The following is a 19973-nucleotide window of genomic DNA, read 5'->3' as shown; positions in this document are numbered from 1 at the left end:
TTACCCTATTAGCAGGCCAAGGACCCAGGAAGACCTCTTTAACGTTGGGTTTGCAAACACTGATGACAACAGTGATATAGAGCAGTCTATAAACCAGCATCTTTTGCAATAAGGAAGTCGATTTCTAAAACAATGTATGGGGGAGGATGCAAAATGTTTGACCTACTAATTTTCAATTTTCTGACAGTTTTCTACTGAGAAAAAAAAGACAATTTCCTAAAACAGAGAGCAAGGTAATTTTTAAAAAAAAATCAGGGCTTCCAGCCAAGAACATTTCCATCTAACTCTGAGCAAACTCATTTTTAAAACTTTCCTCAAAAGCCCCAGAAGAAAACTTACCACTGTGATAATTCACCCACACCTGAAAGCATTCCACTGAATCATCTGTGTTATTGGACACAATGACAGCAGAGACAAACAATATTCAGACTTTATCTCATTTTATCTTCTACATTCTCTAACTTTGTCTCCTCTTTTCATTTTAATCAATATTGGTTGATTTCAATTCAACAGGTCACACACTCAACATCTGGTTTAGGTGGAAAACTAAAGACCATAGAGAAGGGGCAACTGCCTGCCAGGCCCCAAGATAATCTGCAAACCAAATACAATTATTACCAGCTTTTAATATTTCTAACATCACTTCAGTAAATTCAAATTTACAACTCATAAATTATATGTCTCTTCACAAAAGAATAACTTGGAGGGCTTCTTTACATGAAAAGATTTCACAACAATTAAAAAAAAATCCTCTGAAGATGACATATTCTGTTTCCTAGGATGCACCTACTAAATAAGATTTCCTTCTAATTGTTCATTGAATAAAGAAGAATTGCCAGGATAGATTAGGAGCATCGAGTTGAGAAATTTGACTCTTCAAGTGTTAGTTATTGGGTAACCGGCCACCCTCGGTTCCTGTATCAGGATGCTCCAGCACTGAACAGGGAATCCGGCTTTCAGAGGTGTCCATAAGAGACAGATCAGAAATCAATTCCCACATGAGTTCAGAGAAAACACTTCTGTGCCCAAACTAGCAGAGCACAGCCACTGCAGCAATACCACGTCTTATTCCTTGATGGTTACTGGTAGGCCTTATCTCACCCCCATACCTTAGATTCCTCAAAGTCAAGAAAAGTTAAATTTATCTCCCTGGCCCTCCCAGCACCCAGCAAGATGCAGAGTATAACAGGGTCACCATGAATGTTTATGATCCAATAAAGACGAGGATAGGAGGTGGGAAACCACAGAGAAGTGTGATTCTAAGCTTTCACTCTAATGTTGCACTTAACTGGCCCTTGAACTATTGTTCCAATTTTAACTACTAGTAGTTTTCTACTGCCCTTGATCAAAATCATGAAGGCGTAATGCCGCTCTCAGCAGAATTCAAGATAACCTGTCATTATCAGATGTCTGAGCGGTCCTTCACACCAGTAGGCAGTCAGATATGACACTCTGAAAGGTACTGGTCTATAAAAGGCCAAAGAAGCTTTAAAAACTTTTTTTTTTTGGATTTGATTAAATACCTTAATCCAGAGATGCCTATTTAATACATGAAAAGGGTCAAATCCTCATTCTGTAATTCTCCATGTGAAACACAGAGTTGTTCAAATCACCCCTCTCATCAATGTCAACAATTCTTAATGTGTATGGGACCATGGTGTAAGATGAATGTTCTTCTCCAGAGTGCCTGAGCCTTCTTACACCAAGTACAAGGCGTGCTTTCTTTGTGTTAGCAGTTATTTTACCCAAATTCTCAGAACTAACTCAGTGTTTACACAGCTCTGTATCTGCTTGTGTGTAAAGAAAATCCACTACACTGAAATAATCACTAAGAGAATAATTACATAATGAATCAACCATTTAAAATATGGCCAGTTGCTCAAACTGCAAAATGCTCATTCAAAACTGGAATTATAAGACAAGTGGATCTTACTTTTATAATCATGCTATAAACGAATCATACTAGCAAATTAAAAACACCCTTTAACCAAGCAAATGGAACACCAGCAATAATCTGTACTCATTAAAGGTAGTTGGTTCTTAGTGAATTAAAACCAGATTCCACCACTTACAGTAACTACTTACTATTAACACATCTGCTAAATCAGATGAAATCAAGTTTGAACTGTGGGCAATTAATTTTAAAGTAAGTATTACGTGAACATTTACCAGCCCAGACACACATTTTTCTATGGAATATTTGTAAGAACTTGTCACAGATGCAAGTGAATAAAACATCTATCTAAATGTATAGTATTTAGTAATGATAAAAATACTTGAGACAGCAAAGGAAACATCACAAATGAGCTTTCCCAATACTGTCTTGGCATACAAACAAGTGTATCTTGCAAATAGGAGTGCTGGGTTTCCTGAGGTACCCACAGTCTGAGAAGCGCAGAGCAGAGATGCAAAGAGGTCCCTAAAATGCAAACATCCACTAAAGAAGGAGCTGTTGAACTCAGCAGACTCAAATAGCAGGTTCAAAGCCAACAAAGAGTTAAACACCTAGGCCAGCTCAGTAATGAATGCTTAGTAAGTTGGGCCAACGAATATCAAGTAGATACCGGGGGCTAGAGCAACTGCTAAAGGGATGACCTCCTTGAATCTCATTTGCATAGCAATGAGATGTCACAAAGGCATTAAGTCTGCAACTGCAATGCTGTTTCTAATCCATGCTTTATTTTGTTGTGACATTTAGCAAAGTGCTTTTTAAAGTAAAACAGAAAAGATTCCAGCAATGCAAGGCTGGGTGTGGGGGGAACATGTATGGATTATAAAACAGACTGGAAAACAGCTATGCAAAGAGCTACTGAGCAAAACCAGCTGAAAAGAACACTAAAGTAAGAACTTTCAAGGATATTTCCAAAGTGAGACCAGGTAAGTAAGTTGCTGGCTTTTGTCAACTGATATATGTTACTTGGGCCAAGAATAATGCATGTCTACTCACAACAGACAAAACAATGTCAATAAAATGAGCCAAACTCTCTCCAAGTGTATCTGTTACAGCCTTATGAGGCTGTTGCCTGTAATGATGCAAAAACCTTCAATTACAGTTTGGGTTTTGTTTTGTTTTGTTTTGTCTTTGTTTTAAAGAATTGTGCTTGCAAGTATTATTATCATTAACTACTACTAAGGGAGATTGAGGGCTTTTTGCTCTACTATTGAGGAACTCAACTTCTTTTTAATACACTGGATTAAATTACACATACAGCCAAGGCTGCAAAAGAGCAATGGAAAAAAAAAAGCATTGAAGTCAAGCTTTTGTGTGAAAGCAGTTACAAACTGAAAAGGTATTCAACAAAATCTTGAATATTCAAGCTCTACCTATACTAAAAAAAAAAAAAAAAAAACTTCCAAACTTCAAATGTCACAAGTTCATTTCTCTCTCAGAATCTTATGCATCAAATCCAAACCCAGTCACAGTGCAATTAAAGGAAAACAAAACAAAACAAAATCTCCTCCATGATGACTTAAACATGCAACTTACCCAGTTACAGTTGTTTCACTGCAGTAATTACCAAAGAACATAAAGAGTTGTACTCACTTCTGTCATAAACACAGGCAAAATGAGAGTGAAGTTTTAGCTGCCTGTTACTAAAATTCCTGAACCACATTTCCAAAGGCATAAAAAATAACTCTCTCACTTTGTGATTTTGACAGAACCTCAAGTTATTCACCAGACCATATGAATCTACTTTGGGCAATGAAATTAATATTTCAGTAAGTCTTCGTCCAAGAAACAGGAAGCCTTTTAGTAACGACCTTGGACCGGATAATAAGAAAGGCAAGGGTGGGGGGTGGGTCCAAAGCCAGAGGGAAATTGTGATTCAAAGAGTTTTATGCAAATAAAGCCCCTAATCAAGCTAATGCATTTTTCTCCATTTTTATCTTCCATTTTTTTATTTACATTCAGCTGAGATATCAAAATCAGAAAACAGATTTTCCGCTTCTTGATCCAACCTGTCCTGTACAAGCACAGCCATGGATAACTGTAGGACAGTCACTTGGAACCTAACAGCCCAACTCGCAGAAGTAAGATGAACTCAGACCAGCCCAACAATTCTGAAGTTAGTTCCAGCAAGGTTGCAACAACCCACATTTATGGGCATTGGTTAACTTTTCCATTTCGTTTTGTGTTGTTATGTTATCCCAGAAGGGAAAAGTAATTTCCAAGAGGGAACATCTGTACTCTTCCCATGACCCTCTGGAGGGACTCAGTTTGCTTCCTGCTGACCTGGGTTGCATACTCAAGTTTTAGAAAATCAAACCAGATTTGCCATGCACTGGCAGGTGTTTTAAGGGATACTGCAGTCTGGAGAAGGATGCCTCTGCAGGATTACTAGAGGGTCGCTATAACTATGAGTGAGGCTGAGGACAGGCCAGGAACTGAGAACTTCACCAAGGAGAAAAACAACTGGTAGCCCAGCAGAGGGGTAAAGAGCAAAGGTTGCAAAGTTAGATAAGGCAGAATTTGAATCCTGACCTCCGAAAGTATGTCACCTCGGGCAAGTCACTTGTCAAGTGGCCTCAAGTTCTTCATCTGTAGAGAAAATAATAGTACCTGTCTCATAGAGTTGTTGGTGGGTAAATGAGATAATATGTGTAAATCTCTCATCAATGTTAGTTGTTGTAAAAAAAATGTAAAAATGAATGACAAATTATAAATGGTAAAGTTCTAAACAAATGCAAGTTTTTATTGATATTGTCAGGAATTACTTTCTAATAGTCTCCTACCAATAAGTGCCTGCTGACCAGCAGAAGTTTGGGAATATTCTGTTTTTCAAGGGTTCTTAATCCACATTCTTTTCTCAAGTATCTCCTTTAAGTTTTATCATCCATACAGTAAAACTAGGATAAAACGCCATTTATGACTAACCAATTAATCATATGCACAGTAATTGTTATTGGCATCATTATTATTTTTCAAATAATACAGCGAAGTATGTTTCTGTGCGTACTTCTCAAACTTGGATTAACAGCAGTTACATCAGGGTACTTAAAGCTCCTGATAAACAAGACGAAATCATGGGGAGTTTTGGCACCTTCCTCATCTCTAATAGCCCCATGCCGCTGCAAATAAGCATCCAATCTAAGTAAAAAACTACACTTGAAATGGGAACAAAATTTCAAGACAGGTTCCCCAGTCCCTCCTCCAACAAAATTGCCACCTCTGATTCTCTCTTCATGGAATTCCCAGAAAAGTCCCAGAGGATACACTTGGAGCAACTTTAGGTGGGTCCATTGTAATGAAAGACTTGGGGCAGAAAAATTAAGCACTTTGATAATCAAGTAATTTAAAATATTATTTCACATTCAACCAAACACATTATGGAACAGACTGTAAAATTCCCATAAGTGTTTGTAGAAAAATACTCAGCCTTCAAAGAAATCTGACTGATGCTTACGGCCTATCTTTGGGCTTCACCATCAAGCTCTGACAGTATGAGACCAACCTCCTCTTCTGGTATGGGGATTTGTGTGGCTACATTTGAGAAGTCCTGGTTGTAGACAAGAGCTGTAGGTTCAAATCCCTATCCTGCCAACTAAGGTCTGTGACTTTGGTTCAATTCCTAACCATTATTTGTCACCTATGAAATGATAATGCTAACAAACAACTCCCAGAACATAGTTGATGCTGAAACAAAAGCACATATGCAAAGAGCCTGATGTAGTAAATGCTCAATAAATTTTAGCCATTTTCTTCTTCCATCCCCTATTCCCCTTTTTCTCTTTGTTATTCAGGATCTCAGATCTTAATGATGCTTGGAACTCCACCAAACATCATCTATAACTTCTCTCAAAAATGCTAAATCCTTCCAGCATCCAAACCTATACAACATCCCATTCATTCATCCATCCAGCAGATATTCATTGTGCATCTATTTTGTGGCAGACACTGCCTATGAGTGAAAGGGCTAGGAGGCAAGAAAGGGTGTGCAAATATACTACTCAGGTCATCATTTCAGAAATGAAGTGTTTTCCGTGACATCAAATGACTACGAAGCCTTCTCAGTTGGGGGAAGGAGGGAAGCAAGGACAAAACATGCTGAAATTCCAGGTAATTCCAGTGAAGTTTAATGTTCTCTCCAGTGTTCTCTAGGATACTTGGGTCCCAATCCAGTTCTCATCAGGGATATTAATAAGAACCAAAAGCTATCAGTAGGGCCAAGAAAAAGAAATGAAAAACCCCCAGACCCAAATAAAGAAGAAGGCTTCCTGCAGCAAAGAGCTACCAAGAAGAAACTGCTGGAACTTGGTCACCTGTGCTTCATCTACACAGCCTGCCCATTTACTGCTGAGGGCAGCAGTAACAGCCATCACACCATTCAGACTCAGTGCTCACAGACTGCTCCAGCCTGCCCAGAAATCTGCATGGAAGCAAAGGATCAAAATGCCTTTTCATCTAAAGAACTGTGAATTAACTCTCTGCCTTTTAAATTACTCTCAATTACTTTCCCACTATTTATAAAGATTTTTTTTTTTTTTTGCACAACAAAATCCAACTCTAATCAATATATGCAGTATATCCCAGCTGATTAGGGTAATTCTTATTCCACCATGATGCTGGAGTTGTGCCAGCCTTACCTAGCACACAATTAAATGTCTGCTAGTGCCTGCTGCTACCCAGCAGGCCTCATGAGTTAATAGGGAAAAAGCAGGATTCACATTTGCCTCTACCAGCCCCGAAGTGCCCTCGCTCCCTCTCATCTGCTTGTAGACATGTACAAAGCGTGCCTGGAGAAATAAAGGCCTTACACAATTCACACAAACCTAAAAGGCACGAGAGCATCAGAAAAGGATCTCTGAAGTCTAACTCATCATCTTCTCATTACAGAGAATGAAATGAAATGAAATCCTTCCAGAAATAAGCTATCCTTCTTCCCACCCCCTATTCCAATACACGCTTGTAAGCACATTCTAAGTACAGAAAAGACATGGCTATCTAGACTCCCTTAAATCCAATATTATGAATTATGTTCAGTGTACCTTCAAGCCAATTTTCAATAAACACAAATCACTTAATAAGAAATTAAGAGCATTACACATTTCTCATGCTCCCATGCATTCAGCATTAATGAGATTTTGTTTGTTAAGCTCACAGAACGACAAAGTGTCTAAAAGACAGACCCGGCCTTTTCCAATTTCCATTCATTCAAGAAATAGTTATTGAACATTTTTTGTAATATGACATTCCCAAGACACACACCTGTTCACATGCTGATTTCACTGGCCTTCCCCTCAAATAATGCTTTAGTGCAGTGTAATTGAAAAAAAAAAAAAAAAAAAAACAAGGTACTTGGAATTTTACAAGATTTGCTTTTAATTTATGCTATTACTAACTGCCAGGTAACTCTGTGCATTCATTTATACACACAAGCTTTACTACATGCCAGATACTGTAAATTCGGCCCTTAAAGCAGGATTCACTTGCCCACAATGGTCAGAACTGGGTAAGTAATACCCTTGGGAACCTTTGTGTCTTCATACCCACTGGAATGGTACATTGATTGTAATTTAGTGTAACAAGAGTTACAGCAAAGGTGTTTACAAATAATTCAATTTCTAAATATAAATTTAAAAGGCTTCAAATTTTCTTATAATAACAACATTCTTACATATGCATTTTATGCTTTCCTGAGAAGAAAAGACTCAGTACTGAGATGTGCTCCCCACTCTCAGTAAATCTGACCTTTGACTGTGAACATTCATCCAACGTGCATGTGTATGTACCCTTAGGTTAATAATTCCTCTATCAGAACCTCCTGGAAAACAAAGTGGTGCTACTGAAAGCTAACAAATATTTGGATGTACCCAACATGCCTTCTTGGTGTCTTCACCGCACTGGCTGAGAACTTATTGGAAAGATCCACAGCTTTGACAGACCAGCCAATCAAGAACCTGGGTGTACATGCCTGGAGGGTCTTTTGTTCAACTAGAAAATGAGGACTTCGAATATACTACAGTCGTCCTTCAGTATCCATGGAGGATTGGTTCCAGGGTCCCCCTTGGGAACCAAAATCTACGGATGCTCAAATCCCTTATATAAAGTGGCATAGTATTTGCATATAACCTACACACCATCCTCCCAAATACTTTAAATCATCTCTAGATTACTTATAATACCTAATACAATGTAAATGCTATGTAAATAATTATAAATTCAACGTAAATGCTACATAAATAGTTGCTAGCGTGGCAAAATCAAATTTTGCCCTTTGAAACCACTTGGAAATTTTTTTTTAATATTTTCAATCTGTGGTTGGTTGAATCCACAGACACAAAACCCGTGGATATAGAGGGTCAATTGTATATCCCACCAGTACCAGTATCATAAGAAGTCCTAATATCTCAGGCATATTTTTCAATGTTTAGTCTTAGATGTTCCATTGTGAAAGTCAATAATATACTATTCAAGTTAAACATCAACAAATATGGTCATTCAGTTTTAAATATTAAACACTGGTAAGATCCAGCAGTAATAAGAATGAGGGATCAAAGATTTATGTTATTTCACTGAACCCAGGAATGAATGGTCTATAGGAAGGAAGAGACACCAACAAAGGTAAGTTCATTACAAGATGGAATTAGGTGCCATGGTAGTAACACAAACTGTAGTGGGCAACCGCGTGTAGAAATATCAACAAACAAAGGATGTCGCAGCTATCAGCCACTACAGCTGCCCCCAAAGGTGAGCCTTGATGGAACTCAGGATGGAAAGAGAATGCCTGCCATCAGGCCATCAGACACTGCAGCCACCCCCCATGGTGCACCCTGAGAAAACTCAGGATGAGAAGCAGAGGACACTGGCCCCAGATAGCTGAGGTGCATATCAAAGGAATGATTTCAGTGAGCCCAGACTCTGGCACCTTCCCCTTCGCAGAAAAGCGTTAAATTCCTTTACTTGAGATGTCTGGTTTTCTTTTATTAACAGTAATCTTGTGACGTTCCTACTACCTGGTCTTTGTTGCAAAAACTCCTATATATCCTGGCTCTTCCTTTGCCTCTTCAGAGCAGTCCCTCAGAACTATCTAAGATGCTGTGTCCTGGGCTTAAGTCCTCACTTTTGTCCACCAAATAAAACAACTCTCAACTTTTAGGTTGTGTACTTCTTTCAGTCGACATCACAAAGGAGCGGGTATCATCAGAGGTGTAATTCTGGGTTGCACTGGGCTGGCCCTACTGCCCAGAAATTCTCAAGCTTTATAACATTTCCTCAGTCTCCACAAATGACATGGACATTCCCATCCTCTCTAACTCCAGGCGTGTCTTCCCCATTGAGCTTCCCCTCTGATGCTTCTCTTGAAAGCAGTTCAGAGGGAGAAGGACAAACTAACTTTCAGTTCATCACATATTTAAAAGAAAATATACTTTCCATAGGTATACACTCTTGCTTCTTTTTAAGAAAGTTGATATGCAAACATTGAAAGTTGAAAAACAGGTAACTTAAGGAGAAACAAAATATTCTTTACTTTATAAAAGAATGTGCCACAGGATCTGCTGAAATAGTGAGTTTTCCCTAACTGAATGCAGTTAAAATGTGATTTGCTTGGAAAAATGGAACTTACACTCACATTTAAAAACATATCTATTGTATAAAAGCAATCTAGGCTTATTCACTTTGATTATTATAATAACCACTGATGAGCTGTATTGTATGAAAGTGGCAAATGTTATAAAAATACCTGTATTTCCCTCTCTCTCTTTGGAGAGGAAGTATAATATGTTATTAATTCTACCTACTTAACAGAAATAGAGAGAGTATAAATTGAACAGACTGTATGTACTGCTGAATACAACTTGGGAATAAAGTCATTAACGCAAATAATTACACATACAAAATCTGCACTTCCAAAGTAAAAGAAGATTATATAATGATTGGATAATTCAAGGAGATCTAGGAAATTGATTTGGCAAGGTAGTATGTTTTTGTCTTACATTTCCCAATCAATTGCCTAGACTGCATAATTTCCTCACTGTAGTGATTGTCTTCTGAATATAAATGGAAGACATATTGTCCCCTTGTTAATGCAGGTACTTCCAAGTAGATGATGTCACTTCATCTCAATAAAAGATGCTGGTGCCATCTTTCTAACTTTGTGTCCCGCAGTCATTTTGCCCTTTTCTGAGCCTATCTAGGTAAACAAGAGTCAATTGACAAAGCTAACTTTTGAAGGGTCAGGCACCACATTTGTTTAATATGCTGCATGCAAAATCAGTACAAGGTAGGGCTTCCCTGGTGCTGCAGTGGTTGAGAGTCTGCCTGCCGATGCAGGGGACACGGGTTCGTGCCCCGGTCCGGGAAGATCCCACATGCTGCAGAGCGGCTGGGCCCGTGAGTCATGGCCGCTGAGCCTGCGTGTCCGGAGCCTGTGCTCCGCAACGGGAGAGGCCACAACAGTGAGAGGCCCGCGTACCGCCAAAAAAAAAAAAAAAAAAAAAAAAATCAGTACAAGGTAATAAGAGCACTCAATACATTTTTGCCAACAATGACACACAGATTTGAAGAACCCAGCACAGGCCCTCAGAAAGGTTAACAATGTAATGTGTACTTAGTTCTCCCAGACTGTGAATGATCTGCTATGTCTACAGGAAAGATGAAATGCCAGATTACATTAAACTGCTGCTAGTTACAGAACATACCTATGAAGACAAGGAATTAAGAATTCATATAAAACTAGCTGTTCACATTAATACAAGTACAGGAGTCAGCTAAAAACTGTAATCAGGTAGTGACAAATCCTCAAGGATTAGGTGAACTGTGTTTCTCCCTCTTCCTCACTTGTTGTCAACATTCCCAAGTTATCTCTTTATTAATTACAGTATTTTCAAGGCTTTATAACCATCAAATGCAGTTCAAAAAGAAATACATCCCACAACAAGGATATTTAAGAAAGAAAAGAATTTCCCAATCTCCTGTTTAACTGGGAACTTTTCCATAGCCACAATCTGGAGTAAAAAGGATTGATACCACTAACTGATCAACAATAAAACTGAAAAGGATGCAGAGAAATGTGGATTTCAATATCAGATAAATATAATATAGAGGGTGAAACGTGCCATGAGAAAGAGACTTTTTGTCAATAAATGCAAGTCCTCGTTCACTAATTAAACCATGGAATACAGTGTCTGAATATGTAGACACCAGACTTCAGCATTTCTTAATTATATTCAATTCCAGGCATATTTTTCCATTTAATTGACGTTCTGAAATGCCTTTACAGTCCTATCAGATAGGTACCAAATTCTCAAGGGAGATTACTACATACTTTTGAATTCTGGTTCATCTGACTGAAATGGTTATTATGAAACCTTTTTTGAAATGTGGGAAAGATTCACATTTTCTCCCTAAATCCAGCAATGCTAAAGTTGTCTGCATTTGGCCTACTTTCGTGTGTGCATTTCTTTACTGTGAGGCTCTCTACAGCCAGGCCAATCTGATGAAACCGTAGCTACACACTCCAGCCTGGCACAGGTCCACGCCACATGTATCACACAGTGCATTTCTCAACCAATCACAGCACCAACGGCCATCATTTAGCCACCACTTAGAGCCAAACAGAGACCACACCACATGTATCACACAATGCATTTCTCAACCAATCATGGCACCAACAGCCATCATTTAGCCACCACTTAGAGCCAAACAGAGAATTTCAAACCAGTCTTAAAAACAGACTTCAGATGCCCAAAATATTAATCACATACTCAGATGTTTAAAAATCAGCAAAACGTCATTTGTAACAGATGCTCTAGGTTGCAAAAAAGACCAAGCTACCCCTTCTCCCAAGATATAGCCTCCTTCTGCTTTTGAAGAGAACACACACACTCACTGTTTATCTGATAGAAAAAAAATGATATTTATACTGTCATTAAGCACAGTTGTCACTAGATGTAATCTGTATTATCTGGCATGCTTTCAGATGTTTATGAGTGTTAAGTAATGTTCAATGATATGGATATTTAGTAGCACTAATAATTTGGAGTTTATTTCAAAATGTGAAATGTAATAGCCTCTCCAGTGTGCTCACTTTTTAACCTTCTCTGGTATGGTAAAGGCTATAATTTTTATCAGATTGTTGGGGATTTAATTTACTTGAAGTCCTAAAGTTACAATTAAACTTCCGGTTAACCTTTTCTATCTGTGCGTCACTCAACATCTAGGCTTGTCTCTGACATCTCAAAAAAGAAAAGAAAAGAAATAAAGAATAACTGAAACAGTATTTGCAACTGCTTTGCAAAGTGCAAGTTTCAGCAACTCATGCTGAACATCCAAGGTAAAAGTTCTGGCCTTTTCACCCACATTGTGAAAGCTAGCATTACTAGGCTTACCATTTACTTGACATTTTTTTTGAATGTTAAAAAGCCAGCAACAGACCTGAATGCTGAATTCCTAAATGACAGAACACCTCAAAGTTCTCTGTGCTAAAGCTAATTCTGAGATTACTAACTAAGCGTCAGAGGAAAATGGAACTAAGAAGACGCCAATTACATCAGTATATGGGAATGAAGTTTCTTCCTAACATGTGCCAGAAGCATGCCTGCCAAACTTCATAGATTCCTTCACCTCCAACATTAAACAGTGCTGTGATTTTTTTCCTTAAGTGTACACATCTTGAGGCACAACTAGACTGTAAGCTTCCTGAAGACCTGATTCATTTTTTTGTGCAATGCATTTCTTGTAATCCCTACAAATAGAAAGAAAATTGAGCATATATTGATGGACTACATTGAATTCATTCCCCAAATTCAGAATTACATTAAAAAAAAAAAGACTCTAGATAGAGTGAGAATCCAGTGTGAAAAAGGAAGGAATTTCTGTTCCTGAAGATGTTTGAAACTTTCCAAATATCATTTACCAGCTCCTAGACAGCACCATGATTACTATCTGGAGAAGGCACCATGGCAAACTAGAGTCAAACAGGCTAAATCCACATTAGGCAACTGGAAGAATGTTAAGCACCGGCAAAACTGAGTACCAAAAAAACCACAGGAGGATGGAAGCCAGGACCTTCCTAGCCACCTCCGTCAGGGCCAGTCCAGCTTAACTTCAACACAGTACAGAGTCCCAGGGGTTACATTCATAGCAGGAGAATGCAGAGCATGCGTTTTTGATTTCCATTCAAATTCCCTGGGGTCTGGGGGCTTCGGACAGGAGTGAACTCTAACTCCCAGATGGAGGCACAGCCTTTGTAGCAGTGGTCCTTGGCCTTGGCTAACCAATGAAATCCCCTGGGAGGCTTTAAAAAATACTGATGCCTGGGTGCTACCTCCAGAGAGTCTGATTTCAGTGCTCTGGATGCAACTTGTGAGTCAGCTGTTTTAAAAGCCTTTGGGTGATTCCAAAAGTGCAGTCAAGGTTGAGGACTCCTACTTTAGGATCACTTTGGGGCACTTTGGGTGGTGTGAGAAGTCTCCCAGAGTTCCCTGTTGAATAATAATAAGTAGTGCCATAAAAGGCCCATTAAATTTTATGCAAAACAGCAAAAATGAATGATTCTTTAAAGAATCAGTAGTTGCCTCCCTAAAAGGCAACTTATTTGCGCCCATACTTTGCGGTATGTGGGCCTCTCATTGTCGTGGCCTCTCCCGTTGCAGAGCACAGGCTCCGGACGCACAGGCTCAGCGGCCATGGCTCACGGGCCCAGCCACTCCGCAGCATGCAGGATCTTCCCGGACCAGGGCATGAACCCGTGTCCCCTGCATCGGCAGGAGGACTCTCAACCACTGTGCCACCAGGGAAGCCCACGCACCCATACTTTTTAAATACTACAAACAGGAAAAAAAAATCTCAAAAAACCCAGAATTAGTGATGGAACCACTAGGAAGCCAGAGTGTGTGAATACATAGTGGAGGAAATGGGGACAGGCAGGTGCACCTGCATGCAGGCTCCCAGACACACTTAAAACGCCTAAAAGTTCCTCTTTGAAGCTGGGGATGGGGAGATGGGGAGCCACAAAAGCATAATGGAGAAAAGGGCCTGAATAAATTCTGGTGTCTTACCAAAATACTGAATAACATTCCAACAGCCTATTTGGCCTGTTCCATGAGTGTGTTCTTCCAAAAAGGAGCACTGTCCTAAAGAAATGAAAGAATTGATTAATTTTGTACTGTCTTGCTTACATTACAGTTTCACTAAGAATTATGAAATTGGATTATATTCACTTTTATACTCCCCCTAAAAGTTTGCTCAAGCTCATATTAATCTCTCCCTCCTCCTCCAGGACCCTGCTCAGTGACACTTTTGTCGATTAACAAATATGTCATGTGTTGATTTCTAGTTTGCACACATGGGTATCCTCCCATCTTCCCAACAACACAGTAAGCATACAGAAGCAAAGGATACATTTTACTTTGACAAAGGGCAGATCTGAATCCTGCGTAGGGTCGTAAATATTACTGAAAAGAAATTTAAGTGAAATAAATTTCTTCAAGGGATAAAAGAAACAAAAATATAAGTTTAAAAAAGTAAAGCTTTGTTTTAAAAGGAAAAAAAACCAAAATGACTTTAAATTCAGTGTGACTTAACAGAATAAAAATAAAAAGATAAATTTAAGACACACAAGGGCAAGAATTAATTAAACAAATTTCCTTTATCAAATAGAGGTTGCATTCCACAATCCTGGAACCCTGGAAGATCGGAAAGGTGAAATACTAAAATCTCCTCAAGGATTCCTCTCAGGGTCCCATGTATAACCTTTCTCTCCAGGCAAGGCAATACTCTCATAAAACATTTTCTAAAGAAGGACAATCTCACAACCCTCTCCCGACCTCCTCCCAGGCCTCCACATTCATATATATCTATCCAGCAAAGGAAGTAACACACTTTGATTATATAAAGAGTTTGCTCATTAAGTTTTGAAATCTGTTCTCTATTTTCTGCAACCACCATCATGCCAGGAAATCCATTCTCAAATTTTCAATCCTTCTACTTTAATACAAAAATATCTCAATCCTAGAACTGGCTAAAATTAAGACTAACCAGGGAGTGCCATTCCAATCCAGAACTACTAGAATGGTCATTTGTCACTGTTACATGTAACTGATAGCCTATTTTGGTAGACCAGAAACTGGCTCGAAGCCACCAGACAAGTGTCAAATATGTTCTCAATAAATTCAATCTGTGGCATTAAACTGAGCCTTTTTGTTTTTATTTCTTTAAGGAAAGGTAAGCTTTCCTAAAGTTATTCTTGGAAAGAAATTTGGGGAAAAGAAACAGTGTAAACAAAGAAAGAAAAAAGCCAGTTAAAGAAGTAGATACTCTTCAACTGACAGAAAAATCAGTAAGTTTGAGAAGCCTGTAGAATAAAATTGAGTGAAACACAGAAAAGAAATGTACCATCAGGGTCTTCACAGAGGAAGTCACCTAAGCCACAAATATTTATTTAGTGTCTATTAGGCAGTAGGCATGGTATCCTCAAAGGACAGACTATAAAAATAGAGCCAACCCTCACAATGGTGTAGAAAGAAGCTCATAAATCATATTCAACAATTAGAGTTTGAAACGTATTTCAGAAAATTGCATCAATAAGCAAAGCAATCTACACTGGGGTGTGTTTCTTCCTTTAATTTTTTAAGACTCTGCACATCTGTGGAAATCAGGGGCTCTCTTATCTTCAGGAAGGAATTTGGCAGCAGACATGTCCTCCCCACTAGGTCTGTCAGATCTCTTTTAGATTATCATTCCTTCCTGGTGTTTGTCACAATCAGCAAAGGCAACAACTCATCAATAGTCCTTCCCCAGCAATCAAAGGAAATCAATCCAAATGTATGGTCCCACCTGATCCCATCAGACGATTCCCCACTCAGTGCCCTTGCAGAAGGAAAGAACCAAGGAATGACTCACAATTCAAGTAACCAAACATCACCAATATTATCCTTTCCCTCTTGCTCAGCAGGAAAAAGTCAACCTACCAGTCAACCGGACAGAAGTGGGGTGTCAAGGAAAGCCACACCCAACTCCACAAACAGGAAAATAAAGCCACCATGGTCCTCTTTGCCTCATGAGCTATTAATAAAGCATAACAACACAAGAGCCACTCCTCACACCAGCTGCTATGACTAAATATCCACTCCTCACTGGTAACTGCCTACTTCTATTTAACATTATTCATTAGCCAGATTACAGTGGGTCGTTCTGCAGCATATGAAGAAAGCAAGGCTGATAACATAACCTGACACATCAAAAATGTGTCATCAAAGTTATGTCATCAAAAAATTCTTCTGTGAGCAGCGTGAAGAGCTGTTGCTTTACAAAACGCTGTGAGCTGGCAAAATAACCATACAGCATACAGGTCAGTGGGCAGCCACTCTGTTTATTGCTACTCATTTCAATTTTGAGTACCTCAGCACAACTGTAATTGCTAGTTAACAGATAGACGGGGTCCTATTTTTTTTAAATCCCCCAAATGACTCTGCCATGAACCAGAACAAATAAATTTGAAAAAAAATAGGGGGAGGGGGGCTTGATAGCCAGTCCCTGGTCAACAAACACTGGCTGTGAAAATCCTACAGCTCCAAGACATGGAGCCAGCCCAGCAGCTGACTGATTTCTGATCTCTGAGCCAGCTGCCTTTCATGTGAAGGTCTCTGTGTGGCTCTGATATGAAGACATTATAACTGGACAGTTCTGGGAACTTTCTCATCCCAGCTCACTGTGCACAGAAACTGGCCCCACCACCCTTCATTGTCCAAGTTCCAAAAAAGGCAACAACAAGGATTCACGATTAAATATCAGCATACCGCTTAATTCTAAGAGACAACTTTTCTCCTTGTAAAACGTTAAATACCCTTCCCCCACTCCACCCTATGAGGAAAAAAAGCACATCAAAGCGCTAAAGTTATTATGCATTTTTTTTGTCTTTGTCTCTTGGCGCCCTGGTTTTCTTGTCTGTCCTTTATTCTCTCACTGCTCAACTGCTCCAATTTAGGAATACGAACTCAAAAAAAAAAAAAAAAAAAAAGGAGCAGTTGGCTCGGTGCAGTTTCCAGGATTCTGCAGAATCTCAATCTCTCCATCTCTCTCCCTCCTTCTCTCTCCTCCATCCCCTCCCTTCCTTTCCTTCTCAGATTCAAATTTCCACGTCACAAACCAGAACATCATTCAGGCTTTCGATAAACGTTAAGAGAAGTTGCGTGCCTGCCGGTGGAAGCGAAATCCCGGCTCTCTTTGATTGATACTGAGAAGGGAGCACCTCAGTTCTCGATTCCTAGATGGCGGGCTTCCCCATTCCACCACCTGGACCTGCCGCCTGGATGCGGGCAAAGTCGTCTACAGTCCTTCTGGTCGGCTCTCAGTCTTTCTGCATGTATTTTAACCCAGCCCGGGCGGAATCAGAGAATCTAATCCTAGCAACAAAGCCGGGAGCACAAATCCACCGTGATGAACTGGTCGGCCCGCTCCCCCGCCCACAGCCTCCCACCGCCCCTGACTCGCCTTTAAGAAGACAGGCGTTGGGGCCAGAAAATTAAAACGTCCGAGGCGAGGAGGAGAAAAGCGGCGGAATACAAGTGGCCAGAGCGGTTTGGGTTTCGTGGTTTGTTTACGTGTCTCTTTTTTAAACATCAAGGACCCACAAATGTGAACCCAAGCTAGTCCAGCCCCCCCGTGGGAGCGTCGCACAGCCCTAGGCGCTGCCCAGACAGCTCGCCCCCGGCCCCTCCCGCGTCTGGCTGGGGCCAGGGTGAATGGGGGAGGTTCGCGCGGGTTTGTCTGACACTTGTAAATGGAAGTGGGATCCAACTTGGAAAACAAACGCGCCGGAGTCTGGGGGCGGGGAGGAGCGGGAGGCTGGGGGGAGAGGAGGAGAAAAGACTCTTCAAGCAGCAGCGCGCTCCGCGCTTCCCTCCCAGCCTCCCACCGCGGCTGCTGCAGGTCCGCCCCAACCAGAAGCCAGAGTCCCGCTCGGCGCGCGGTGGCGATGAGACGGAGCCCGGGGCCGAGGAAGGTTGAACCGGCCAGACGCCGCGAGCCCAGGCCACCGAGCGGCCACGCTCCAGGCCGCAGGCGCCTCTCCCTCCCGGGGGCCTCTCCAACCCGGCCCGCCCCTCCACGGTGACCTCGCCAGGTCCCTGCAGGCTCCCTCCCTCTTCACATCCTTTCTGGGATCCCCTTCCACTGCCAGGTTTGCCCCCATTATCACGCGGAGCTGCAGCCGCTGGATGCCACCACCATCACCACACACACATCCCAGGAGCGCCCTCCTCTCCTCTTGTCGCAGGCTACCCAAGAGGCTCCCTTAGTTCACAGCCAACCTCCCGCCACCCCCGCATCCTTGCCCCCTGCTCGCCCCCGCCCACGAGAGCCGAGCAGGGAAAGGCGAACAATGAAAGCTGCTTTCCGCGAAGCCTAATCGCGGTCAATGTTTAACCGTCTCGGAAAGCACACGCGACAGAAGTCAGCGGGAGAGTGGAGGGAGGAGTACGGACCACAGTGCTGCTAAAAATTCCCCGGGCCCGCCACCTCGCGCAAGCCGGGGGGCCAGATGCACTTTAGCTCAGCGACCCCCACTGGCGGAATCCTGGTGCTCAGCGCGCCGCGAGAAGACTGCCCCGGCCACCTCAGCTGCTTCCCCGCCTGAGCGCCTCAAACCCCCGCCCGGACCTCGCACCCACACTGGTCCCCACCGGGGAGTCTACCCGGCACCGCCCAGGAGGGGGCCCTGAGAGTGGAGCTGGCGCGCCCTCGCGTTCGCCCCCACTCCCCAACACAGGGAGGGCCGCAACGCACCCCCAGGACACTCAAACCCGCGCGGCTTTCTTTTCAAAGACAAGCAACCTTCACGCACGCCCGCCAAAATCCATGCATTCTCAAGGCACTCCGTTTCCCTCCTCCTGTCAAGATAGCAGGGAAAGTCCCACCTCCCCGCCACTCCGTAAAAGACTGTCGCCCCAGTCCGAAAGCCTCTGCCATTCAGCACATCTCACCCTGCCCATGACCCCCGCAAACCGGAGTCAAGCATGGAGTGGACCCGCAGAATGTCTAGTAACCCCTTCCCCTCCCTGGCCAAAGTGGAGTCTGGGCTCCCTGCTCCACCCGGCGCCTCGCCAAGCGACGACCCAACTTGAGCCTCCGGGTCCCTCAAGTGCATCCATTGGCATCTGAACGTCCCCACAGCGCCCGACAGGCAACGGCTACCAAGCAGGTTCGCCGCCTGGACCCTCTCATCCACCTGCAGCGGGCGGCCGGGGCTCGGGGGGTCGGGGGATGGGTGCACTGATCTGAAAGCCCCCTCGGGTCCCCTCTCCAAGTCCTCAGCCCCAAACTTAACCAACTCTCCATGCCAACCTCCCGGCTACCGCCACGAGACCTAGTCTCCTTCCCCTCTTTCTTGCAGCGGCAAAGACTGCTCGGAGCTGTGCTGAGGCAGGAACTTTACAAGGTGAAAAGTTTCCCCCACGCGCTCCGCCGGCTCTCGCCTACCCGAGCCCACCTCGCAGCCAGTTTGCACCCGGCAGCTGGAGCTGTGCTCCGGAAGGCGCGCTCCAGCCGGTGCACCGGGCAGCCAAATAATCACGTTAAAAATGCCCACGCACCCTTGCCTCCGCCGGCGATCCTCCGCTACACCAGGCGCTTCCCCCGCTGTTCTTCCTCTCCCGGCGCTCGTGCCCGGGGCGAGCCGGCCACCCGGCCGCTGCCGCCGCAGTGCCTGTAGCGCGCTAGCGGGGACTGGGGCCACGAGCAGAGGCGCTCAGCGCTTGGGACGCCGCCGCCACTGCCGCCGCCGGGGCTCGCAGGCGGAGGAGCGGAGCTGGGAGGAGGAGAACGGCAGCGGGAGGAGGGGGACGGTGGCGCGAGATCCCAATCCGCAGCGCAGATCACAGCGCAGCCTGCCGGGAGGAGCGCCGGCTCTCGTGTGTGCTCCGAGCTGCCGCCGCCGCCGCTACTGCTCGGCGCCTGGCTGCTCCCAGCTCCCCATCACAGCCGACGCCGACGCACGGCCAAGCCCCTCTCTCTCATCTCCCCCTCTCCCTTC

The 19973-nt window shown here is 42.8% G+C and overlaps 1 protein-coding gene across 2 annotated transcripts in view; it reads right to left on the bottom strand.

Annotated features, from left to right (window-relative positions):
- Positions 1-19655, bottom strand: part of FAT3 (FAT atypical cadherin 3) — a gene marked incomplete at its 3' end in the record, with an annotated part of 711881 nt that extends 692226 nt beyond the window's left edge. Inside the window, exons 1-2 of one of the 2 annotated variants that reach the window (XM_081241326.1) lie at positions 19534-19655; positions 14002-14076 (exon numbers count right to left, since the gene is read on the bottom strand). Of the gene's footprint in view, positions 1-14001; positions 14077-19430; positions 19492-19533 lie in introns of those variants that run through there. The other variant, XM_081241325.1, reaches the window with a different exon arrangement.
- Between the last annotated feature and the right edge of the window lie 318 nt (positions 19656-19973).

The sequence above is a fragment of the Mesoplodon bidens genome (assembly GCF_964165515.1).
Source record: "Mesoplodon bidens genome assembly, chromosome: 7".
Taxonomy (NCBI): Eukaryota; Metazoa; Chordata; class Mammalia; order Artiodactyla; family Ziphiidae; genus Mesoplodon; species Mesoplodon bidens.
This window is presented reverse-complemented; position numbering and strand designations above follow the sequence as displayed.